The 24,006-nt window shown below is 38.8% G+C and overlaps 1 long non-coding RNA gene across 2 annotated transcripts in view; it reads left to right on the forward strand.

Moving 5' to 3' along the window:
• The window catches only part of LOC148160014 (uncharacterized), a 161,377-nt gene that overhangs the window by 44,515 nt on the left and 92,856 nt on the right, over positions 1-24,006 (forward strand). The window contains exon 3 of one of the 2 annotated variants that reach the window (XR_015762721.1): positions 18,004-19,738. The exons of the other annotated variant lie outside the window; for it this stretch is intronic. This is a non-coding gene — a long non-coding RNA (uncharacterized LOC148160014). Of the gene's footprint in view, positions 1-18,003; positions 19,739-24,006 lie in introns of those variants that run through there. 2 annotated transcript variants of the gene reach the window in all.

The raw sequence follows: 24,006 nt of genomic DNA on the forward strand, positions 1-24,006 counted from the left end.
GTCGGTTTCTTATGGGCTGCTGTATGTCTTAAGAGAAAATAACAATGGGGCTGCACTTTTGAAAGTCATTATCATATTGATTTATTTATACTGTTTCAAAGTAAATGTTTAGTTACATTGCTGAATATTTAGTGGACCAAATAAATATTTAGCTCCAAACTTAATATTTTCCTCCAAACTAAATATTTTGTGAGCAAGCTGAGGTATCTAAATGTATAGGTTAGAAACTAAGTATTTAACTTAGTGAAAAGCTACATATTTAGATAATATGCAAAATTATCTGTTGATCAGAGGAACTGCACTATCAAAATAAACTGTTCCTGTCAATATATTGCTAAATGTTCGCTTCATTCTTTGTTTTAAGGTAAAATGTACAAGAAAGGAGGAAAAGACACAGCGATGAAGAGGTGACATGAAGGGATTCACCAGCATGAGTTTATAGAGAGATTCAGAAGACCCAGCTTTTATTTTGATAGTGCATTTCAAGTTATCGGGACGTGAATTTGCACATTACCTAAAAATTAAGCTCCCAGCTAAATATATAGATTGTTAGATTAATATTTAACCTGCATATAATTATTTAGATTGTTCACTAGATAGTTGGTTTGGAGTTTACCAACTAAATATTTCGCTCGAAGATAAATATTTGTCTTTAAACCTATAAATGAATGAATAACGTGGTGAAAATATGACTTTGAAAAAAAAAACATTTTACTTCTGTTATGACAAGATAAATAACCCAAATTTCAGCTGTTACTTTTGGACGGTGTAACCCCGTGGTTTTTGTGGACATTTTCTGCTGCTTCTAATTCCTTCCAGCTTCCTCTCCATGTTGCTTTGACATGAGCTATTGCTATCGATGCCAAGGGGAGCAAGCATATGCTGCGGCCATAAATGTTTGTATTCCCTGCTGGAGCCTAATTTGCGGCTCTGTTTAGATGTGGAAGGGTAGCGAGCTCCTGGCCTCTCTGCCTCCCGGCTCTTAATTGCTTTATTACAACCATCATTTGAACTGGAGGCAAAAATCACTTTGGCAGCCTAGCATCACGATGGCCTTGCTGTGGGGTTGTGATGAAAACACTGTCGTGTAATTATCATTTGCAAATCTGCAGTGTCATCAATTTTGTTGTTTTGTTGACTGTATGCAAAACAAAAAAAAATTATATATATATTAAACATTTGTCTAGTTTCCTGCAACATGAATATTTATCAACAGTATTATCATCAGGTTAGGGCAGCTGTTTTTTTGTATCTGTAATATTTATTATTCTCTCATCATGTGAATAATTTGTCTGAAGTTTAACTCAGAAAAAGTTTGCTGATGGAATTACAACTAAGCATGGAAAAGTAGCTCAACACTGCCCCCTAATCTCCAGCCACTTGGACCTGTTTTATGTACGCCGATGGAAACCAGTGCACATCTAGAGGAATCCAAGGACAATGACCTCATAGAGGTTTTTATTGTGAAAGTCCACAGGAAGTTGTCACAGGCGGAACTGTCAGAACAGAAAGTTTTGTATTTATATTTTGCGTTTAGTGGATCCTCAGCTTCTATAAAGACAATCTAATAAAAACGAAAAGTCAAACCACACGATGATGACTGGGAAACCTTAAATTGCTTTGCAACAGCGAACAGCTAGCAACAAGATAAAAACATGATCAATAATGAAAAGTTTAAGTGGTAAAGGTGAGTGGACATCTTAACTTCCTACAACTAACAACATATCCAAGAGCAACTGAGCAAACCTTGTGGTGGTTACTGCAGAATGAATGAAGATTGGCTGGTATGTGATCAGAGCTGGAATGTTTTCACACATATCAGTCACATATGCAGTACCTCCACTTGGATGGATCTGAAATTCCCTCATTTCTGAGTCGTCTCTGTGCTATCTCATGAAAAAGCTCCATGTCAGAGCACCTGTGCCTTCAGAGAAAAGTCCAGGGGCCGTGTGACTTATTCATGACTCTCCCGGCGTTATCCGTCCCAGGTCTCTGCATGTAACCTGCGTTGCCTCACAGACCAGCCCTTTGCTTCTTTCCACGCTTCAGCTTGCTCATCCTGTTTAAAAAGTAAACAGCCAGTTGCATCCGTGCTAATAATTCATGGGCCTCGAGAGGGAAAGGTGTTTATGTGGGGATATGAGATGCTATTAGCATCTTTAGTGTCTCCACCACCATGGAACCAGGTCCTACTTTAAGCTGATCCTACCTTTATTTTAAACATTTCACAATAAACTCAAAGCGGTTGGTGGTGTTCATGTAGCAATAAAGTGTAGTGATCATCATCAACGATGCAATTAGAAATATATTCCTGTAGTCAAGACGGTGTTCTAGCTAGCTATTTAGCTAACTATCTAGTTATCTATCTAGCTAAAGATAGCAAGCTATCACCTAAATTATTACACGAACATTTGATTATCTTTCAATTGTTTAGCATTTTATACACATCTAAAAATTTGGTAGAGTTAATTTATTATTTTGAAAATTGATCAAAAGCAATGCACCTATTAGAAATACAAAATAAATATTACTATAACAAAAATAACCGAAAGAATCAAATCTACTAAAGCTGAATTTCTAAGTATTTTTTTCTTTGTTAGTTTTTGGCTTACCATTGATGGAACAAAGTTTGCTTCTTATTGTCCAATTCTTATTATAATCACATTTTTAATAATAATGAGAAACTTTACTAAATCCGCACGAGAACCTTTGTTCTCAGTTCTAAATAGCAAAGACGTACAAATAGAAGGTGTGAATTACAACATAACGAAGGAGACAAAGTGCTGTAAGTAAATAAATGAGTGCGAATCTTCGGGACCAGAAAGTGGTTTTGTTCTGATATTTCCAGCCCAGAGTCGTCTTGTAACGTTGCGGCTAACTTTGCAGCAAGAGGTATCCGACTTCCTGAACTATTTAAATCATTTCATGCATACAATAATCTTTTAGTAAGACATTAATGATGTTATTAAGCTACAGCTGACATGAACTGATTATGAGCCATTAGATCCCAACATCACTGGTAAATAATCAAACTCATCCATTCACAGAAACATTTGTGCTGCAGCTGCAGTCCATCGCTCACATAACGGATTTCTAACGCCTCGTCCACACGTAGATATCTTGGAAAATGAATAAATGTTTGTGCATTTTGACCTTTCATCTACACAAAGATTGTGTTCTATATCACTAGAAAACAATTATTTACAAAAACTCTGACCAAAGTGGATCTTTGAGAAACCTCCAAATCTGTGTTTACATGTGTAGATGGGAAAACTAAGATTTAGGGTACTGCACATTACCGCCTGAGACAAATGATGCAGCAACATATGTATCTGTGTACTTGGTTTGACATGATCCTCAATGAACACTGTATTGTGTTTTAACTTTATTCTATTTAAATGTTGTTCTAACTAGATATGTGTCCACACAAAGGAATCTCATTGTGCCGTGTTTAATTCCTAACAGGAATTCATGTGTTTTTTTCTTTTTTTTCTTTTTTGAAGCATTCTGATTGGCTGACATAGGCTTTTATAGAATTGCATAAGATTCAGACTGAGGCTGTATTATTTGGTAATAAATACAATAGTATGTGGGATCGTGATGTTTAGGGTCAGAAAACGCTTTTGGATCAATTCTAACTTCTCTCTTTCATTGTAATAGGAGTTCAAAGTGTCGTGATTTAACTGGACAGCTGATATACCCACCACACCAAAAACAGAGATTTAAGTCAATCCAGTACTGTTTTTCTGTATCTATGTTGAACCTCAGATATGTGTATTGGTATCGGAATTAAAAAAGTGGATCGGTGTGTCGCTAGTTAAGCATGTTTCTGCCGAGTTTAGATGCTGATGACTGTGGGCCAGAGGGATCTCCTGTAGCAGTCTATACAACAGTAGATGGATCGGAAGAAGCCTCTGACTGAAGACACTCAGTTGTTGTTTGACAGTCGGATGAAGAGGATGCTCCAGAACAGAACCAACCGTCTTTATCAGCTTGTTGAACTTTTTTTAAGCCACTATCCCAGATGCAGCTAAGCTGAAAAAAAAATGACAGAAGATCTGGATGTCAGGGTCAGAAAACGCTTTTGGATCAGTTCTAACTTCTCTCTTCCATTGTAATAGAAGTTCAAAGTGTCGTGATTTAACTGGACAGCTGATATACCCACCACACCAAAACCAGAATGCACTTTAGATGTATTTATATCTGACTAATACCCCATAAGACAGTTCAGCTCTGCATATTTGAAAACCTTTACTCTAAGCCATCTCTTTGAAACCTCTTCCTAATCGCCCATGCTTAAATGGTAATTGCACATGCCTCTACCAAACACTTGCTTTTTTTTTATTGTCAGGGGCTTTTTGTTAGAGAAATATGTTACTAATGGCTTATGAATTAATAAGAAGCCAAACTGAATTAGAGTTTCATGCAAGGTGACTGTAAAGAGCTTGAAAGCCCCCAACGTTTTATTCAGATTTCAAGATTTTCTGGACGAGTGAGTTCCTTTTTTGCCATGGCCTATAATGCATCCTTTGTCGTCGTCTCTCAGAAGTGATTTAGGCCGCGGGATGCTCTTGGTGTAATTTACTTACCCGAACAGAGCCATTAATTTTCTATTATTGTGAAAAGATGATTCTTGTTTTGGAGGCTGTCTCGATTATTTATTTAGATGCACAGCAGGGGAAACACGAGGCGGCGGCTAATGGAATATAAAGTCGCAGGCCTCATTCCCATTCTGACATTTAACTACAGAAGCGGCACATGTGTTAATGTGTCCTCCCCAAGCACCTTAATTCAACTTGAAATTCCTAATGGAACTCGCTATCTGCACTGGGCCTTTGAGACGCTGAGGAGGAGGTAGGGGGGGCGACTTAACTCACAAATTCACTTGTCTGAATCTTAGCTGTATGTCTAGCGACTTAAATGCTCCACTGCTTGCGCGTCTAGAGGGAAACGACATTAGAGCATTCTCACTTGTATCGTCGCCTGCTTTCACTTTCTTTTTCTTTTTTATGCAGTGACATGATATTTCTGTTGCTAAATCACAGCATTTTTATTATTTCCTTAACCTTATAATATACACCCATCTGACTGATTAACGGCCAAGCATATTAATACTTTGCTTCGGCTTAAACATAAGGTACACTCATGAAAACACCAAGGAGGGTTGAAAGTTGTGACAACTGACTATTAATAATTAAGAAATGTTTAAATAATGCTCTGTTGATCAGTTATAATCCTGGTTGCAGTGTCAGGCTATAAAAGTAAGTTTAGTTAATAGGACAGCAATGGGGGTTTTATTCATGCAGGCAGAGTAAAAAATAAATTACACCCTCTTTCAATTCAAACTGAGTACAGCTTATGTTTCAGTAGTTTAAAAAAAAATTAAAAAAAAAAAAAGTTATTTTTTGATAAGTGTTGGTGATATGGTGTGGTGTTTTTTTTTTTGGCCATATCAGCATTAATTTATTTCACAAAACTGCAAAGGAAACGCTTTTTATTTTCACATCACACGAGTCACATGATTAACAACTGGATGTTGCCATTGGTGAAAACGATGATGAAGAACATGACAGGAAGCAGTTGGAGGGTGACAGTGTGGCATGTTTTTTAATGACCCATCAGCTGAAAAAACTTATTCACTGAGTTTCTTATTAAATGGATATACCACAGTTGCAAAATTGTGTTTTGTGCTAGCTTGTAATGGAAACGCTGCTATTGTGGGGAGTTTTCCAATATCAGCTCAGATTTTTGGACATCTGGAATCCCTACAAAACTGTTTTATAGGTCTTTGTTTGAAATATTTGTACCATTAAATTATTTAAGTTCAGATAGACAGTATGCTCACTGAATGTTTTTTATGTTTTTTTTTTTTTTTTTACATTTTAGCTAGTTGTTCACCATTCCAGGTTATTTTAACGGTGTTTTCACACCAAATAGTCTGGTAGACTAAGTTCGATTGATTTATTGACAATTTCTATAGGCTAGCAAGGAAAGATGACTCTCATAGTAGCAAGGGGGAAGGTAATGGCAGTAGGGTTTCATGTCAATGCCCTAAAGATGTACAAGCAATAAAAAGTTAAGCCACTTTAAAGTCCACTTTATTCTGGATTAAAATGTGTAAGCATGGCCGCATAGATAACATTTGGAAAACCCCTTTTAGGCTGAAAGGGATTTTCTTTATTGGCCATCCTACTATGGTGATACTTCTCTAAAATCTCTCCTTGACAATGCTGTGGATATTCCTTCAATTTATTGTCATTAAAAGGTTTCTGCTCCTCAAACGTCAGTTCCGGTACTGTTATGAATTGTCCAGAAATCCTTGTTAAAGGATTTTCATCACTTCAACAGGAACTTGTGGGGATTCAATTAAAGGGCTTTTCGACACCAAACGCATCAAGCCATGGAACATGGCATCCACAGCATTAATAAGATTAAACCAGAACAATAATTTGTCAGAACACCCTGGTGGGCGCAGTGGACTGGAACCATTCACACAAAACCAAACATGAGTTTGCTTTTCACTATAAACTTATCACATTATGGCTTGGATGTCAGTAATTATTTTATAAGGAGCTGCTGCTATTGTAGATTTTAATATTAATATTATCATACGAGCTACTGACCACTGTCCCCAGGAGGAAACTGTGCCAGGGGCCTGTCTGGTACAGTGTACTATGCTATTATTTCTTTGAATCCTATTGTGCCTAATTTTGACAAATACACCACAAAAATGTTTAAAAGCATTTTGAAAACACTATTTACCAATTAATTATGTAATTTATTACAAATTATGTTTTTTTCTTCATGTTGGTAACATTAATGGCAGCAGTGGAATGACTGATCACGTCATAAAGGGATTTAGGGCTTAGAGCCACTTTTATATATATATATATATATATATATATATATATATATATATATATATATATATATATATATATTAAAAAAAATACAATATTACAGCATGTCTGTGGTTATGTACTGTAATATAAAATGCATAGACTCATTTAATAAGTTCTGACTTTACCTAGGTTGTTCAATCACTAGATGTAATGTTAGTACTTATAACTGGTTATGTTATTTTATACTTTCCATACTGTTCCGAAATTTATTTCATAAGCAATATTGTTGCTTACCATGCATTTCAGCCCAACATATTGAAAATAACGATAGATTTTGGTTTGGTTAAGACATCTTGTAAACGTCCTGAAATAAAATTAAAAAAAGCACAGACATGAAGTCAGTGAAATCGCTGATAAATGGATTTATTAAGCAGAAATAAAGTTAAAATCCATTTATAAAGGCTGACCTTCACCATCCTGCTTGCTTTGCCTTCACTGAGGTCTCGGCTCTGGAAAGTTGAGCAAAATGCTGCTGCATGTAAATGAAGGTCTGCTGAGTGGGCAGAAATGTTTCTGCCCGGCGCTCTGGCTCTGATTCAGAGCCTTCCAACTCGGTTGTTATTACAGTTAATGACAGCGTCTCATCTGAATGACTAACGTCCAGTCAAGTGCTGTGACTCGTTCCTTTTTGGCTTTTCTCTTCACTTTACTGCGAAGGACGTCTTCCTGGTCCAAACCGCGGCGGAGGCTAACATCCTCATCATGAAGTTTTGTGTTCTTCAGTGATGAAAAGAGCAGCTTATTAAGCAAAGTCTGTTGGAATGAAATAGATCTTATAAGAGACGGATGGGACAGAAAGTCCTCATTTTAGTTAATCTTAGCAAAAATGATTAACAGGGTACTGGATAACTAAAGGGACGACACTGCTATTAGCAGGTTAATTAGCCAATCATAGTAACGTTGCCTCACATCAGTGCTGGCTTTATATTAGTAATATTTTTCACAGAATAGCACGCAGCCCAGTCTCTGCACATTAATACAAAACAGCATACCTTCTTACATATTACCGCCAAAAGACTTCACCTGCTCCAAATTTAGAAATTAGAGCAGGTTCTGTTTGGTGGCTGTCCACTGTGATTAGTGTGACTTGGATCATGAAGCTTTCACTAAATTTGCAGCTTTTCATTCATGAATCTCCTTATTAGAAAGCTTCAAGTGTTTCATTCAATCAGGATCTCATTTCAAGGCACTTTTTGACCCACTGTCAGAAATAGAATATATATATTTGGCTTGTTTGGAATAAAAACAGTCAGCCGTAGGTTTTTCATTCTTTGTTTAGATCTCTTGTTTACATGTGCAACTAAGTCAATTAGAATATCATTAAAAAGTCAAATTCATAAAATAAAAATGTGTGTTGTCTTGACAGCCGTCCAACAAACAGTCACATCCTCCATAAGGAGGGTAAGCCAAGAAAGTTGATTATTATAGAAGCTGGCTGTTCATACAGTGCTGCATTAAAATCAGTTTATTTGAATGTTATGTGGAAGGACAAAGTGTGGTAGAAAAAGGCGCGTCAGTATTGAGAGGATTGCTGAGTGAAGTCCATTCCTGAGTTGATGAGTCTGGAGCCACTAACCCAGGGGTCTGCGGCTCTTCAGACCGTCCACTATGGCTCCTAATGACTTTGGACAGAATGACTCAGGCCCGGCCACATGGTTATTTTATTTGAAAGGCTACATAAAGATTTGTTTATGTATTTATTCAAAGTAAAAGCTCGTTTACTCTGCCCCTCCTCCCTCTGGAGCTGGGCGTGACTCAAACAATCCTCCTTCATTAATAGAAATGTATATTTAACGTAAATCAAAACTTTTTATAGCATAGAAACACAGCAAATGATATTCTACTTAATTCACACTCACCTATAATCATGACAGCTCAACTCTTCAGAGTGTTTACATCCTGCTCCTGCACGGAGGAAACCTGCAGGTGCTAGAAGTCAGAGGACTCGTCAAAGGTCAAAGGTCAGCAGCCAGCATTATCCCACCCAGGTTAAAAGTGACAGCTGAACCACACACTTCATCCACCCCCTAATTGACTTCCAAACACTGCGGCGCTTTAGTTGTGGAGTAACTCCTCAGCATTAGCTGCAGCTGTAAAGTCAATATGACTTTATTAGTGACTCCGTCTCCATCGACGGGCCCTACTTGCACTTTTGACCTCAAATAACTGATCCGCCGTCTGGAGACCGCTCTCCGGCTCGTCCCTCTTCCTTTCTTTCCTTCCTTCCGTCACTTACTCTGTCATTATTCCGCCTCTCAATGATCATGTCACCCTCCGACTCCAAATCCCGGAAGAGTGCGGGCGGCCAGGAAATTCGATATTGTTGCTTCCCCTCCTTTTTTTCGGAGTCCATCGGTAAACCTCGCTAATCCGTAAAGCCAACCTTGGATTTGAGCCGCTGAATATGAAGGGAAAGTAATTGGGCTGTTGCTAATAATTGGATTTTCTGCAGCTTGGATATGAAAAAAAATAACAATGTTCAGACCAGACTAAGCCCACACCTTTTTAAGCTTCAGTTCATAGGCTGAGGCAAGCCCCAGGTTGAACATAGAAAATGATTAACATTTAAAATCTGCTTTCAGCCTCTGTTTTTAAATAGAGCTGTTTGAAAGCTCTAATTTTTGATAAGAATGCTTTAAGCCCTCGTAAGATGGACTGAGTGGGTCATTAACAAAAAAAAAAGTACATTAACTGCCTGCAACATAAAAGGAGAGAGGGTGAGAAAATCTTCGTAAGCTGAGGAAAGGATCTAATGATTTAAAGACATTCAGAGGCATTTCTTTTTATCGTGGTGCTGAAAACCAGACACATGGATCTGACAGAGTGGATGCATTAGTGTGAACAGAGCTGAGTGGGAGAGTTGCTGGACAGGTGTGCTCTGTGAGGCTGGAGACTGCATCTCCAAGGAGGAGCTTTGTGGAAAGAGGCGGGGCTTTGTGAGACCAGGTGTTTAGGCAATGGTTACCATGGGAGATTAAAGGACTTCTCAGACATTCATGAAAGAATCAAATCAACACTCCAGGTATATTTTGATGAAAGAATAACATTAAATTGCATCAAGAATAGCTGCAGAGCGGTATGAGTCTCTCATATATATATATATATATATATATATATATATATATATATATGTGTGTGTGTGTGTGTGTCATATTATTTATTTATTTAGTTAATTACATTTTAATAAAAATAACTAACTAAACTGCCTCTTTTAAAACTGTTTTTGAACTTTACATAATGTTATTCTATCATCGAAAACAAACCCGGAGTGTTTCCTTGATTCTTTGATGCATGTTTGAGAAATCCTTTAATCTCCATGGCAACTGTACAGCTCTACAAAACAACTGATTATCCCTAGCCCCGCCGTTGAGGACGAAGCCCCTCCTTCCCCTCATCAGTTTCTAAAATTTTGCCTCACAGAGCACACCTCCCTACGACTCACCCTTCAGCTCCTTCAGACTAGCCAGCAGCATTTAGCAAACACTGGGTGGAACTGCTCTGAGCTCCTTATAGGAGCAGCTTCTCAGTGAAACATAGAAGCTGTATTTCACAGCTTCTATGTGAAACACAGTTTAATCTTCACGTTGTGATGACTTCCTTAAGGCGGAGTTTCAGAAAGAGTAGGAGTTTTTAAAGTGACAGAAGCCCAACTTCAAGGCATTAAATTACAAAGTCAGATTTCTTATATCTGTGTGTGATATATTTTATAACAAATAAAGGTAATATAGTTATTTGGTTGTGCTAAAGAAATGGCAGTATATCACTGGAAAATACTGCCCTTCTAATCATTTAACTCCATTAAAAGTTTTGAGTCCTCCCACTAGTAAATATTATAGATCCACATATTGTTTAATTTATTTAGTTATTTATTATAACATTGGTATTTATTTTTTTGTAATGTTTTTATGTTTGACTATTTTATTTTCAACCTTCAGATCAAGGACAAAAAATTTTCAAGGAATGAGAAATGAACAAATAAAATCCTTCAGTTTAAACTGTTTTGCCATATTTTTGACTGTTTTACCAAACTGTCTGTGTGGTAATCTGAAGTACGGCCAATATCAGGGGAAAAAACACCCAAAAAAACACTAAGGCTCCTGTGGGCTTTAGTTTCCAAACCGGCATTCACTGTTTGAAAAAGTCTCCAAGAAGCCATGGGAAGCGACGGAAATGAGCAGCGTACCACATGTCGGGGCCCGTGCATAGACCGGGGGGCCGGGGACGGGCGGGTGGGGGGAGACAACAATGCTCCCCATCGTGTCTTTGAGGTCCCAGCCCAGATTATTGGGAAGGAGCGAACCTCATGTTGCTTTAAGGGAACAGCGGAGGGCCTCGCCTCGCCGCGCTCTCTCATTCGCCTAACCACCCTCCCCACATCCCTTACACCCTCACCCCTTGGATGATACAGTGAAGTCATCCTCACTGTTCTCCCCTGTGAAGCTATTAGATCTCGAGGCATGCTGGCTTCACAAAGCACCACTCTAACGGCCAACGTCTTCCAAACAAGTTCTCTCTATACGGCAAATCCATAGGCTCCTACAAATGTTATTGTGCTCCAGATCCCTGCTGGGTCCAGCGAAAGTCAGTTTTGTGCTGCAAAAACATGATTACACACTTGGATGTGCTGAAAGGTTGAAAAACTCACAAAAAGAGGAGAAAAAAAAGCTTTCTCTAGTGAGTGAAGTAGACCTCTGAGGTCTGAAAGATAACGGTGTGGTCAGGTGGATGGAGGATTATTAGCATTAAAAGTCAAAACGTGAGTTCTTAAATGATATTCATAGTAATTGTAGGTAAAATAAAACGATATAGACACTAGGGTGAACCGGGTAGCAGTGCAGGTTGCAGGACTGAAGTGCTGTCTGTCTCTCACAGACAGCAAAGAGGCTCCCCCCAACCCCCATCATTTTCTTTATTACTACACACTAAAGGTCAAAGCTAAAAAAGAATCTTCATGGAGTGACTACAATTATATGTAATTCTGCTGCAATAGCAGGAACAAAGAACTCAAAGAGCACAGTTATTTTCAGAAAGCTGTAATTTTGTAATTTCAAATAAGGGCAAAGCTATACGCACAAGTCGATCCATGAGTATTGGTTAAAAGAAAATGAAAGAAAAACGGAGATTATAGAACTATGTTGGAATAACAAAAGGGTTTGATGTTGTAGTTAAATGTAAAACAGAGGAAATGCATGCATGTGTTTCCTCTGTTTGCAACTCGCTCATAAAACCAAGTGGCCTTTGGAAATGAGCTTATAACCTGGAAATGGACCAAATTGATGTATGCGGCGTGTCCGACACTGGACAGGCTGAACGGTACAGGAAGAACTGACGCAAAAACCTGAGCTGCTTGCCATGTGCATAGATGTATGTATGCAGAAGATAAGTCCAAAGTGATGCAGGAAGTTTATCTCTAATAGGAAACAAGATGAGCATCTCTCTGCTTTCCAATCATCCCACTAGGCAGATTTAAGGAGAGTGGCAACAGCAAATGAGGTTGATTAGCAGACCTTTCCAAAAACTGATGTCATCCAGCATCCAGCAGATAGTAATAGTCTGTTGGTATGTGATGATACATACAGCAACCGTCTTCAGTCAGGCCACTTCAGATTTGTTGCAAGACTGACTATCGTTAATCTTTGAAGATAGTTGGATGATATTAGGTAATATATATATATAATATATATATATATATATATATATATATATATATTATATATATATATATATATATATATATATATATATATTTAGTGTTGCTTATCACGGCAGCTGCCCAGGGCTTCAAAGTTTTGGGGGTGCCCCAAATATCTTTTTTTTTTTTTCAATTGATGTTTGGAAATCAATGATATTTTAAAATTTCCCAAAAAAGTTTGTCAAAATCACTCTTAGAGGTTTTACCTTGCCAGAAAATCAATGCGAAGAGTTTGGAAAAGTTCAGTCCTCAGCCCAAGTGAAGAGTGAAAGGTTGCTAGATGTGCCAAAACTTTTAGTGGTCATGCTCCAAAATATTTTTTTTTTGGTATTTTTTCAGTCCCTGTATTACACACATACATGGCTAACATGGTTTGCGATCACATTTTGAACTATTTCCTATGGATAAGGTGAAGAAAGTTCTAGAAATGTATATCTGGAACTTTGTGGCTAAGTTTACACATTGATAATTTTGTAAAAGTACCATTTAAGGGAAATAAATAACTGCCACTTATCAATTACTTCATGTTATGAAAACATAAAAAACATCATAAACACAGTCAACAATTGTAAAAATCAGTAACAAACATTACATTTAGTCAAGTTCCATCATCAAAATCATCAATCAAATATGTTGGTCAATATTCCAGTGATTATGGGTCAAAAGCATCTGCTTTTTAGTCTTGATTTAAAGGAACTCAGTGTTTCAGCTGTTTAGCAGTTTTCTGGACGTTTGTTCCAGATTCGTGGTGCATAGAAGCTGAATGCTGCCTCTTATCTAAAGTAATCACTGTCTGTGTTTTTCACATTTTAAAGTCAGACAACTTGGTTGAACTACAGTTTGAAATGTAACAGTCTGAGGCGTCATTTAAGGACCGAAGAGACTTCTGAAATAGTTTTGAAAAAGAATAATATGTATGATGTTATATGATGTTATTATCTCCTGTGTGAGGGGCCACAGGAGAATGAACGGTGGCGTTTCATGTAAAAAATAAAAATAAAACCACGCTGTTACTCTGAAACTCACTGCCTCTCAGAGCTCCACTGTGTGACCCTGACTTCCTTTGCTCACCCTGCACTATCCACCAGAATTCATTCTTTTTTTTTTTCTTTTTCATTCCCCCCTTCCTCCGTCTCCTGAGCCTGTATTGTCTCGAGGGACACAAATAAATCAGTGTTCTCCCCCCTTTTCGTCTGTGTTGGAAAATAATTAAAAGGAGAGCGCTGAATTGTGTACAAGCTGAATCCTCTGTTCAGTAAGCCACCTCCATCTAAGAAACCCCCCCCAACACAACCACCTCTCCTTCCTCCTCATTCCTCTCCCTCCTCTTTTTTTTTAATCTTAATATGTTCTGCTCTGTTTAAGATTGAGATCAAATACTCTCTCATAGAGCTGAGGTAATTAGATTTCACTATGTAAATGGCCTTTAAAGCACGCTCAGAGTGTGAGGCCCTGTGCTCACATTTGTTCGCTGCACTGCTGCCTCCCTCAGGTCATTTGTGTATGAATCACTTGGCATCGTTCAGCGCTCCGCCGCCATAGCAGAACATAAACGGGAGCCGCTCACTGAGTCACTCTGGAAGAAGAAAAGAAGAAGGAAAAAAAAATGCAAGCGACTTTACGAATGAAGTCGCTTGCATTTTGAAATAAAATAAAAAATTACTGTAATAATTTATCATTCTGTCACCATTATTCTGGAAAAATCCCAGAAAGTAGTGTGATCTGAATTTCACTGTGTGTAATTGAGACGTGAAGCTGCTTTCAGTGATGGATTTGTTGTTGTTGTTGTTGTTCAAATATAATCCTTCATTTTTTTTTGCTTGGACTCAGAAGGTTGATTGTTGTCTTTCTTATAAAGCCAAAAGACAGCAGATATTGTCTTAAGGAGATGAAAGGAAGTGGTGACATCACTGATGTAAAAAAAAAAAAAAAAAAAAAAAACCAGCAGGCTCCTGTTTTTAGTGGTACACTCAAATCCTGGAAAGGGGACCATATGTCAGGCCCCCGCTCTGTTCCTCGCGGGCCCCCCGTCAAGCCGCCCTTGCACACCAATTAAGCTGCTATTAACATATATTTTTTTATTAATTGCCCTATCACCGTGGAAGCACAGAGATGCGTTAAAGGGCCGGTCGGGCAGATCTCGTGTGGCATGGCGGCGTTCTCACAGAGAGCGACAGCTGAAGGAATCAGGTCAGATTATATGAGCATGGACAACTCAACAGATTTGTTTGTTATTGATAGCAGCAATCAATTCAATTAGTTTCCCTAATTCACTGAATGCCTGATGAGATTAGCAGGGGGAATGTTTTGTCATTTACTGTCTAATGTATGCATGAGTTTCTCCTTCAGCAGGGAACAGCGCTCATTTCTTTTTTTCCTCTCTCTCTCTTTGTGCACTCGCTGTTTCATAACGACAGCTTTCCATTTCCTCCGGAGTAATTGGACTGCCCTGTTAGATTATCCGGTCTAAATTGTAATACTAATTATAAAGCCTAACAGTTGTGTCGCATCAATAGTCTATTAGGATTAATTAAGATAGGAAGTGACAGCTTACGATTAAGCGCATCAGTCGCAGTTCAACGATGCAGAGGTCAAACGATCAAGTTCCTCTCCGTCAGAGGAACGCCCAGACTCAAAATAAAATAAATAAATAAATAAATAAATTATGCAAATGATGTGCTGTCCTATGTCTGGTGCGCATTTTAATTGTTTTCATTCTTTCTTTCTTTCTTTTTTCTTTCTTTTTTTTTTTTTACTGTTGCATTGCTTGCAGACTTGAAGCCCAGTCTGCTGTACTGCAGCGAAAGAACAAACGATTTCATAATTGATTATGCTTCTAATTAAAAAGCATACAATTAGTGGAAGATATTGATAGTTCAGCATGTGCCTTTTAACCCCGAAGCTGTCCGGCTACTCCCAGAGGAGACGTGTGTCCTTTCGTGTTAATGATGGAAACGACTTTTAGATAACGAGGCTGTCCCAGACAATCAGCTGTGTTTACACACTGACCCGGACTTCTGCTGGCTCGGCCCCTGGATCTCTCTCCGTGCCTTTAGACGCGCCAATATCACTGTAATTATACAACAACAAACCACAGAGTCCGCCGTTACTATGACAGTGTCTCCAGTCATTCTGCACATGGACTGTTCTCAAATTACAAAGAGAAAAGCGCTGCTCTGAAAAACCTTGAGAGTAAGACAGATTTAACACTGACATATGAATCGATCAGTTTGACCTTCTGGTAAGTTGTAAAGTTTTATCCAGTTCCTGCCAACATGCAAATTTGAGGCGAATCCAAAATTATTCATACTCATGACAGTTAGATGTGACATTATTTTTTATTTTAATCAAGAAATTTGTTTCTGATAGAAAATAAGGACATGTCTCCAAACAGAGCAATATAAATGAGTATTAGTTTTGAAAGCAATAATAATTTGCTAGTTTTAAATCATATTTTGCTAAAACAGAAAAATCCTTATTGGGACTAATCCAGTTATTTTTAAAATTTCTGATCAGCTATTTTTTATGTTTTCATTAGAATTTCTATCATTTATGTTTTGTGATTAGCTCCATGTCTTTGTCTAATCTGTAACTCCTTCTACAATACTATCAGATCCTAGTTAAGAATCTGGTTGGGCTAATCTAAAAAGTTAGCTAAAAAATTTGTTGTGCTAAACTTGAAGCACTAATCATGAACATTAGTTCTGCTGATGGTAACGCACTACACCAATACGGTATTTAGAGAACGCTAATGCTAAAACTAAAACACAAACTTCAATTCAAATACTTCAACCCTCGAACACCAATTTAAAGATGACATTATCATTTACATGCTCTCTTATGACCTCAAATATTTATGTTTGTCTTGCTTTACAAAACAACCACATAAATTAGTGCTTCAGAATTTGTCTGGAAAAATGTATTTACCTAATGCTACGTGTGCTAAACATTTTTAGAGTTAGCAAAAGTGCTAAAGAACTAAATAAAAACTTAGCTCTGCTAATTAATTAGCAGAAGTGTGCAGTTTAAACCTAGTCTGCTTGTGGTCTTTATGTTTGGACCTATTTATTTGGATGTGAAGATGTCTGCTTCTTAGCTTGACAGCCTGCACTACAGACTCTTATTCTGAAGTATAAAATAAAGTAGTTTTTTTGTAATATCCTATTACCTTGACAAAGTTGACAGAAAGGTTGACAGAACTCTGCTATGCTAACCCTGTATAAAAACGTTTGTTTAAAAATCACAAAAACCCAAGCTTTGCATGTTTCTGAAATATTTGACAGACATAAAATCATAACTGAGTTAAATTAAAAAGAAAAAAATAACTTTATTAATCCCAAATAGAAATGAAGTGTTATTTTCACTATGTCTCATTTCATCCAGGTACACTCAGAGTTGTGAAATAAATTCTTCACTCAGAATAAGTTATTTAAAAAAACAATTTGTTTAAAAATGTATTCTAAAGTAGGAATTGTTTTTCTTTTTCCAGAAAATTGTAACAAATCTTGCCCTATACCAGTGGTTCCCAAACTTTTTCTCCTGGGTTCCCCCAGTGGTTTCAAAACTATTTCTGGGCCCCCCTCATGGCTTACAAACAGCTGTCTAGTTGAACGATGTGTGTGAGTGAAGGGGGGCAGGTGGAGAGATTCTTAGAGACTCCCAGCTCCAGACGAACAAGGGTGACGAACTGTGAAAAGTTATTTGTGTTTTACTGGTTTACTGCCATGATTCTAACACACCTGCGTAGCTCTGCACAGCAGCAGCAGGTCTCCTTCACTGCCGCACAGGTGTAAACCCAGCGCGAGCGTCATAGCTCTAATATTGCGTTTAAAGGCGGCTCGGAAAAACAGTACTACATGTTAACGGGTTAAACAGTTTTAACTGCTGATAAAAGTGACAGAGGACACAGATATGGGAAGTGTGGAAGCCTCTACTGTATCAAATTGACATAGGAATAACAGAGAGTTGGCCATTCTAAGGTAAAAACCAAGCGCATACGGCGTTCGTTTTTTTGTTTTTTGTTTTGTTTTTTTTCCATCCATCCAGACGCTTCCCGCAACCCTCCTGCAATGGCACGGCGTCCCCCCTATGGGGGGCGCCCCACAGTTTGGGAGCCTCTGCCCTATACTGTTTTTTTTTTGTTTTTTTCTCAGTGCAAATATCATTATATCTCATGAGCTGGATGCATCCATTCACCTCCACCCGGTGGTTCTGATGACCGTCCATCAGCGCCGTCACCTCACAGTAAAACGGCTTCAGCTGGACGCCTGTCTGGGTTGTCCCTCTACCTGCACTAGTTTTTCTTCCCAAAAAGTGCAAAAGCATTCGTGTATGACATGGACATTCACTCCAAATTCTACACGCCCTGCAAGTTTGAACATATTTGTCTGTCTTCTGCCTTGCTGGTAGGCCGGGAACAGACCGGGAGCCTGTCCTGTGTGTACTATGCCACCTGCAGCATGGCAGCTGGGGACGGCTCCGCAGCTGCCATGACCCTGAGGAGGACGATGGGAATATGAATCAAAATGGAGGTGTCACGGCCTGCATCAGCTGCCACTACAGGACACATTTAATTAGCCGTTCAGAATCTGAACTGTTTAATTATCAAGCTTAGAGTTGTCTTTAATATGAACTGCTTTCTATTCTGTGCAATGTTTATCTACTTGCATTGTAATATCTGTGTTGCTCATGTACAGTTGCTAAAACTCAACAGGAGTTCCTAAGTCTGCATGTTCACCCTGAACACATAATCCTGGGATATTGAACTGATTTATGCATTTCATCTAAATATAAGTAGTTACTGGGGGTTTAATCTGATATCTTACACGGTTGTTCAGTGTTTCCCGTAGAAAACTGCTAACCCGCGAGCTAGGGCGGTCCACCAGAGGCCCACTGCGTTTTGGTATTAAAAAATGTTACAAAAATTTGGAGGTGTACAAGCAGGCATCATAATTTGGAAATAGTGTGTGAGGCCAACTGGCAGAAGCAGGGAGAGCACAATTGGTGCCCACGCTCTCACATCCAGTTCAATATGGCGACTATAAACTTTAGCTTAATCTGTCTTTACTGTTACTGTTGTATAAAAAACCCTATTTTAAACAAACAACACTTAGCCTTGTGGGGTGGGGAAGTAAAGCCTGGTGGCCCGCCAGGCTTATATTAAACACTGGGGGAAACTCTGGGTTGATGGTTCTTTCCATGTGTTCTCTTTCTGTAAAAGGATAATACATTGGAAATATTTGCCTAAATTTAAGCATATGAAATCTCTTGTAACCTAATTGGCTCAGGTTCTTCCTGATGTCTCACCCAGTCACTCTTCCATGATTTTTTCTAGAAAATATCTTTCATGGTGTGTGCTGGATCTGGCACTTACAAACATTTGACATGCAAACAAGTTGCCAGATTAGAAACTGATAAAAAAGAAAATAGTAATTTTTGTTTTTATGCAAGATATACTTATGAAGAAACCACTCTGTACTCTGTGCCGTTTCAGAGGTTTTAAAATGGAAACTTTGTGTTTAAAATCAGCTTGCTTGTAAATCTGAGGAGTTTTCTGAGAGGTTGATGTGACCAGTCACAAATGTCATCCAGTTAAGATTTTATTCAAAACAACTTCAGTTCCCCTCTCCTTTAGCTTGTTTTTATCATGTGTTCAATTTTGATTGATTCATTTCTCTATTAGATTTTATTGATTATAGTTAAATACTAACTAAGATTACCATTTGCTCAGAATTTTTCATTCATTCATTTTTCTCTTTTTACTGTTGATTGTTAATCGAGCAACAAACAAATTACCTTTCAGTGAAACAATGTTACAATATTTAAGAGAAGGAATACATGAAACTGAATGTCTAAGTTAATTTACAATTTATTCATCTTTGAGCACAAGCAAAATATCCTATAACAGTAAATGTCATATATCCAGTTTATCTGTTGTTGATATTTATTTACTTTCTTTCCAGTAACTAAACTGTAACTGTAATAGTTTTTTCTTAAGGTGGGCTGAGGGGAGGGAGGGGGTCGGCAGGGTTCATGTCTAGATTGTGTGATGATGTTTACCACAACTGATATTTAAGATCTACAGTTCTGTAATAAACAGTGATGTCTGGCGTTGATGAATCTTGTTGAAGTGCGAGAGGAAAAAGTCTCCTGAGAGCGTTCTGTATATTGATATGTTGGAAGTGCAAAGACTGCATTCAAGTCCCATACAGCGGGGGTCTCTTAAGGGGCCGGACTGCTGGGGGGCACACTTACCCCAGAGCTCCCCGAGGAGCAGCGTTGATATCGGCAATAAAACCCTCCAAAATACAGTGGGAGAGCATCAACAGAGGCTCCGTTCTAACGTCAGATATCGACAGACAGAAGTAATCCACATGCTACGAACACAAAAACTGAGAAATGTCAGTGGAAGACACGGCATATTCAGCAGCAGAAAGCGCCTTAGCATCTGTTCTTAAATGGCTTAATCTTTCATGGAGGCCAGCGGAACGTGGAGCAATGCTAAACTACTTGTCAAGACAAATATTTCCAGCAGACTCCATTTGTATAATGGAATGGGGGAGGAAGGGGAAAAAAAAAAAAGATATATAAGCGGGCACTAAAAGTGTTTCTTCTGCCTCTTGCCCCCTGGCATCCAGCTTTCTCCTTCCCCTTATCTGGCACAAAGAGTGCATTGTTAGCAGAGCCATTACAAACAGTCCTGACTACACTGGACGACATATGGCTCAGGGGAGAGCGCTATAGATTGCAAGCGGTGGAAGAAAAGAGAAAGTTCATCAGACCCATCTCATCTGACCTTGCGTGTTTCAGGGGGAGGGAAACATGGAGGGACACCAGCGCTGAATGGACAGATTTTCCGAATGCTTTGAATTCCGTTAGGATGGCGGGGAAGAGAGAAAGGCGAGATGCTCGAATAAATGGATTTGGCCTATAAAGTGTAAGTGGTGTGATGCCCATTTCTTCAGAGGGATGACATTAGGGGGACCTGTTTGTATTGATGGCTGCACAAAGAGGGCCAAAGAGCGCACACAATGAGGAGTCAACGGGAGCACGGAGAGATTAAGGTTGATATAGTTTAGCCCTATAGCTTTGGGTCTTTTCATTTCCCAAACACAAAGAGGAAGAATGAAGGAGTGTTGTGTCTTAAATGCCTTTTTCCTCTCTTTTGTTTTATTCATTTTAATTTATTAGTCACATGTCCCCCCCCCCCACCCCCCCATCCCGGATGACAACAACAACAACAAAAAAAACCCCTTCTCGGATCGGATGTATTACTTATGACATCCCAGTTTTCATCCGTTCACAATTTCTACATTAGAGCTAAACCTCTGCAGCTGGAATCTCATGGCTGAGTTCGCCTGAGCCCATGAATTATTGAAACCTTCAGAGCCACTGGCAGGCAGGTTGAGGGGAGTTCATGTCCAAAGCCGAGCTTCAGATTCACAGACATCCCAACAGGAGTGTACTACAGAAAAAAAAGCTACTAATAAAAATTTCATTGAAATGAGACAGAGGGTGTGTGTGTGTGTGTGTGTGAGGGGAGGCGGGGTGGATATTGCTAGCATTCTCCCCCAGCATCAGTATGAAATCTTAATCTGAGTTAATGGAAGAGATATGAAAGCCTTTCTGAATTCAAACACAAGCGGTGCATAATTTATAAATTATTGTCAGAAAAGTGATTCCGCTCTGAGATTTACTCCCTTTTAGATGGAAGCCGACTCGAACATCGTGTTTTTGACCTCTGACGGCAGGAGATTTTACAGTAGAGCTGTCGATATCATCAGGTAAACTGGACAGGTTTTTTGTTTTAAGGAGAAGAAAACTTCAACCAAAGTGCTCCGAAAGAGAGAGAGGTAGAAAGAGAGAAAGTATGAGTTGTAGCCTCGGCTAGCCGGGATGATGTATGGTGAGTAAACGAAACAGCCTCCGGAGGCTGCTGTGTAAGACTCCTTTTGTCCTGAAGGTTGACAGTTTGCTAAAAGCTTCATAACGTCTCCAACATACCGCCGAGCCGAGTGTTATCGCAAAAAGCCTTCCCCTCTCTTATTTTTTTTTCTTTCCTCCTTATTCCAATTACACAAGATATGTTTGCACGGCACGCACTGCGGCTAATTCACAGTGACAGCTTCCTCTTCCTGCCGCGTGTGGCGGCGTAATAGAAACGGTGTCCCGCGCTGGAAAACATTCCTCACTAATGTAGCCCCAGCATGTCCAGCGCCGAGCTTCAGCTTGTTCCTACTCCATTACATGGCAGGGAACAGGTCCTGATTAGGATTAGCACATGTAACTCCCCCCTCCCCGAAGACAGCCCGGTTCAATCATCCTGACTCCCGCGCCCTGTTCCCACTCAGCAGCCTCTCTGTTAGCCAGGCCTGCAGCTTAGCTCTCATTCTTCTTAACCCGAGCAAGGGTTGGCTTTTCTTTAGCTTACCAAGCTAATTAAATAGATAACCTGGCCTCTTTGGATGCCAGTTATTGTCCTTGAACTAATTATTGGCCTTTACCAGGCCTGAGCACATGCATTGTTTTTATCTGCATCAGTTTCACTTTATTATTATCCTCTCTTTTTCTTACAGCAAAATGGAATATTTTTTAAAGACCAAATTTAACAAATTTAACTTTGTTTTCCAGCCACAAAGTTAAATTTTATAGCACAATAAAGTAGCTGTTAAATTCAGTTGTAACGAAAATGCTATATACATCAAATATGACTTAAAAGAAATTCTGGTTTCTAATTTAACACCTTGAAATTGGGCCTCTGTCTCTTTAAGACAATCCTGCTCTTTCTGAAACTCCTCCTTCAGGAAGTCATCACAATATGGCTCCTCTATTAACCCTTTAATAACTTCTTTTTTCTTTTTTTTTTTTTTACTAGCACTGCACTGAAAAGTAGCTGCTATGATGTCAGCAGATGTGCAGTTCCACCAGGTGTTTGCTAATTGCTGCTGGCTAGTCTGAAGGGGCTGGGTGGACGCTGCACCTCAAAGGCGGAGCTGGGGCTACCCAGTTGTTTTGCACAGCTGAATGGTTGCCATGGAGATTTCTCAAGACATGCATAAAAGAATCAAGGCAACACTCCAGGTTTGTTTTTGATGAGGAATAACATTATAACACGATGTAAAAGTCAAAAACGTTTTTACCTGACTCTGCCCCTTTAAAAATACAAAGCCATAGAGAATTGCACAACAAAATTGGCAAAACAGTAAAAAATCATCTATGACCCATCAGTCCAAATATCAATAAAACAGGCTGGATGACAACACTTTGCCTGATTACGGATAAAATTTATCTGAATTATGGTCTGACCAATAAGTTTTTCCATCTGGTGGTTCTTCATTTGGGCTACATGGGATTCACACCAAAAAAAAAAAAAAATTTAAATATATATTTAAAATTTGTGACATAATCAAATTTCTTTTATTTAAAAAAGTATTACATTATTTTTTTCTTTTCATGGTTTGACCAAAATGATCCTTAAACCTTGCAGATTAGGTTTGAACTAATGTTTTGATTTTGCCAACGTTTCTTCTGACTGAAAGTTTTAAATGGGGAGAATAATGCAAAATTAATTTTGTTGAAATTTTTACTGTATTTCCATGTATATAGATACTTTGAAACACAAGTTCAGTTTATTTTATATATCATATTTAAATTACTTGTAATTTCACACTTGTGTTGCATATTTTATATCACAAACTTGTACATTTGTATTTGTTCATATGTTACACTGTGGATGGGAGTAGCATGTCAACAAAAAGGAAATTTCCCCTTATGAATCAATAAAGTATAAAACTGCTAGTCTTGTTTCAGCCAGCTGACCGGCAATTTGTAGCAATGTGCAGGGGAGGGGGAGGCCGAATTCTATGACACTGACTCAATAAATGTCCCACACAGACATTAATTACTGTTTTTCCACACATTTAAAATGCACGGGCGAAAGAAAAGTCTCCGTCTGTTATTCCTAACGCTCCTCGATGTTTGTGTCACTAAACGGTAAAAAAGGCGAGGCTGCAGACGCAGAGCGACGGCTTGTTGTACTGCGGTGGGGCGGCTGGATGTTCCCAGACCTGGCAGGGCGAGGGGAAGAGAGTACATGGTTGGCTGAGTCAGGCATATCCAAGGTGATAAAAGCATAAAAAGGAGACATGAATGTTAGATGGGGTGCTGAAGTCTACACTGCAAACTTACTTAGAACAGCGACGCCGTGGCTTTCTTAATGTGAATAAATGGATGTGGGTCTCTGTACCCCTTCTGCTTTCGCATGTTTTCCTCTGGATTCCAAGTTGATGAAGCTCCCAAAAGCCTCAAAGCGGCAAAAAGCCAGGCAGCTCCCTCATTACCCTCCATTTACCAGCATCTGCAGCTATAGGCTGGCGAGAACGGAATGGAAACGTGGAAAATATTCCTTATTGT

This window comes from Poecilia mexicana, unplaced genomic scaffold (assembly GCF_051168715.1).
Source record: "Poecilia mexicana isolate PSO_F unplaced genomic scaffold, ASM5116871v1 scaffold_4, whole genome shotgun sequence".
Classification (NCBI taxonomy): Eukaryota; Metazoa; Chordata; class Actinopteri; order Cyprinodontiformes; family Poeciliidae; genus Poecilia; species Poecilia mexicana.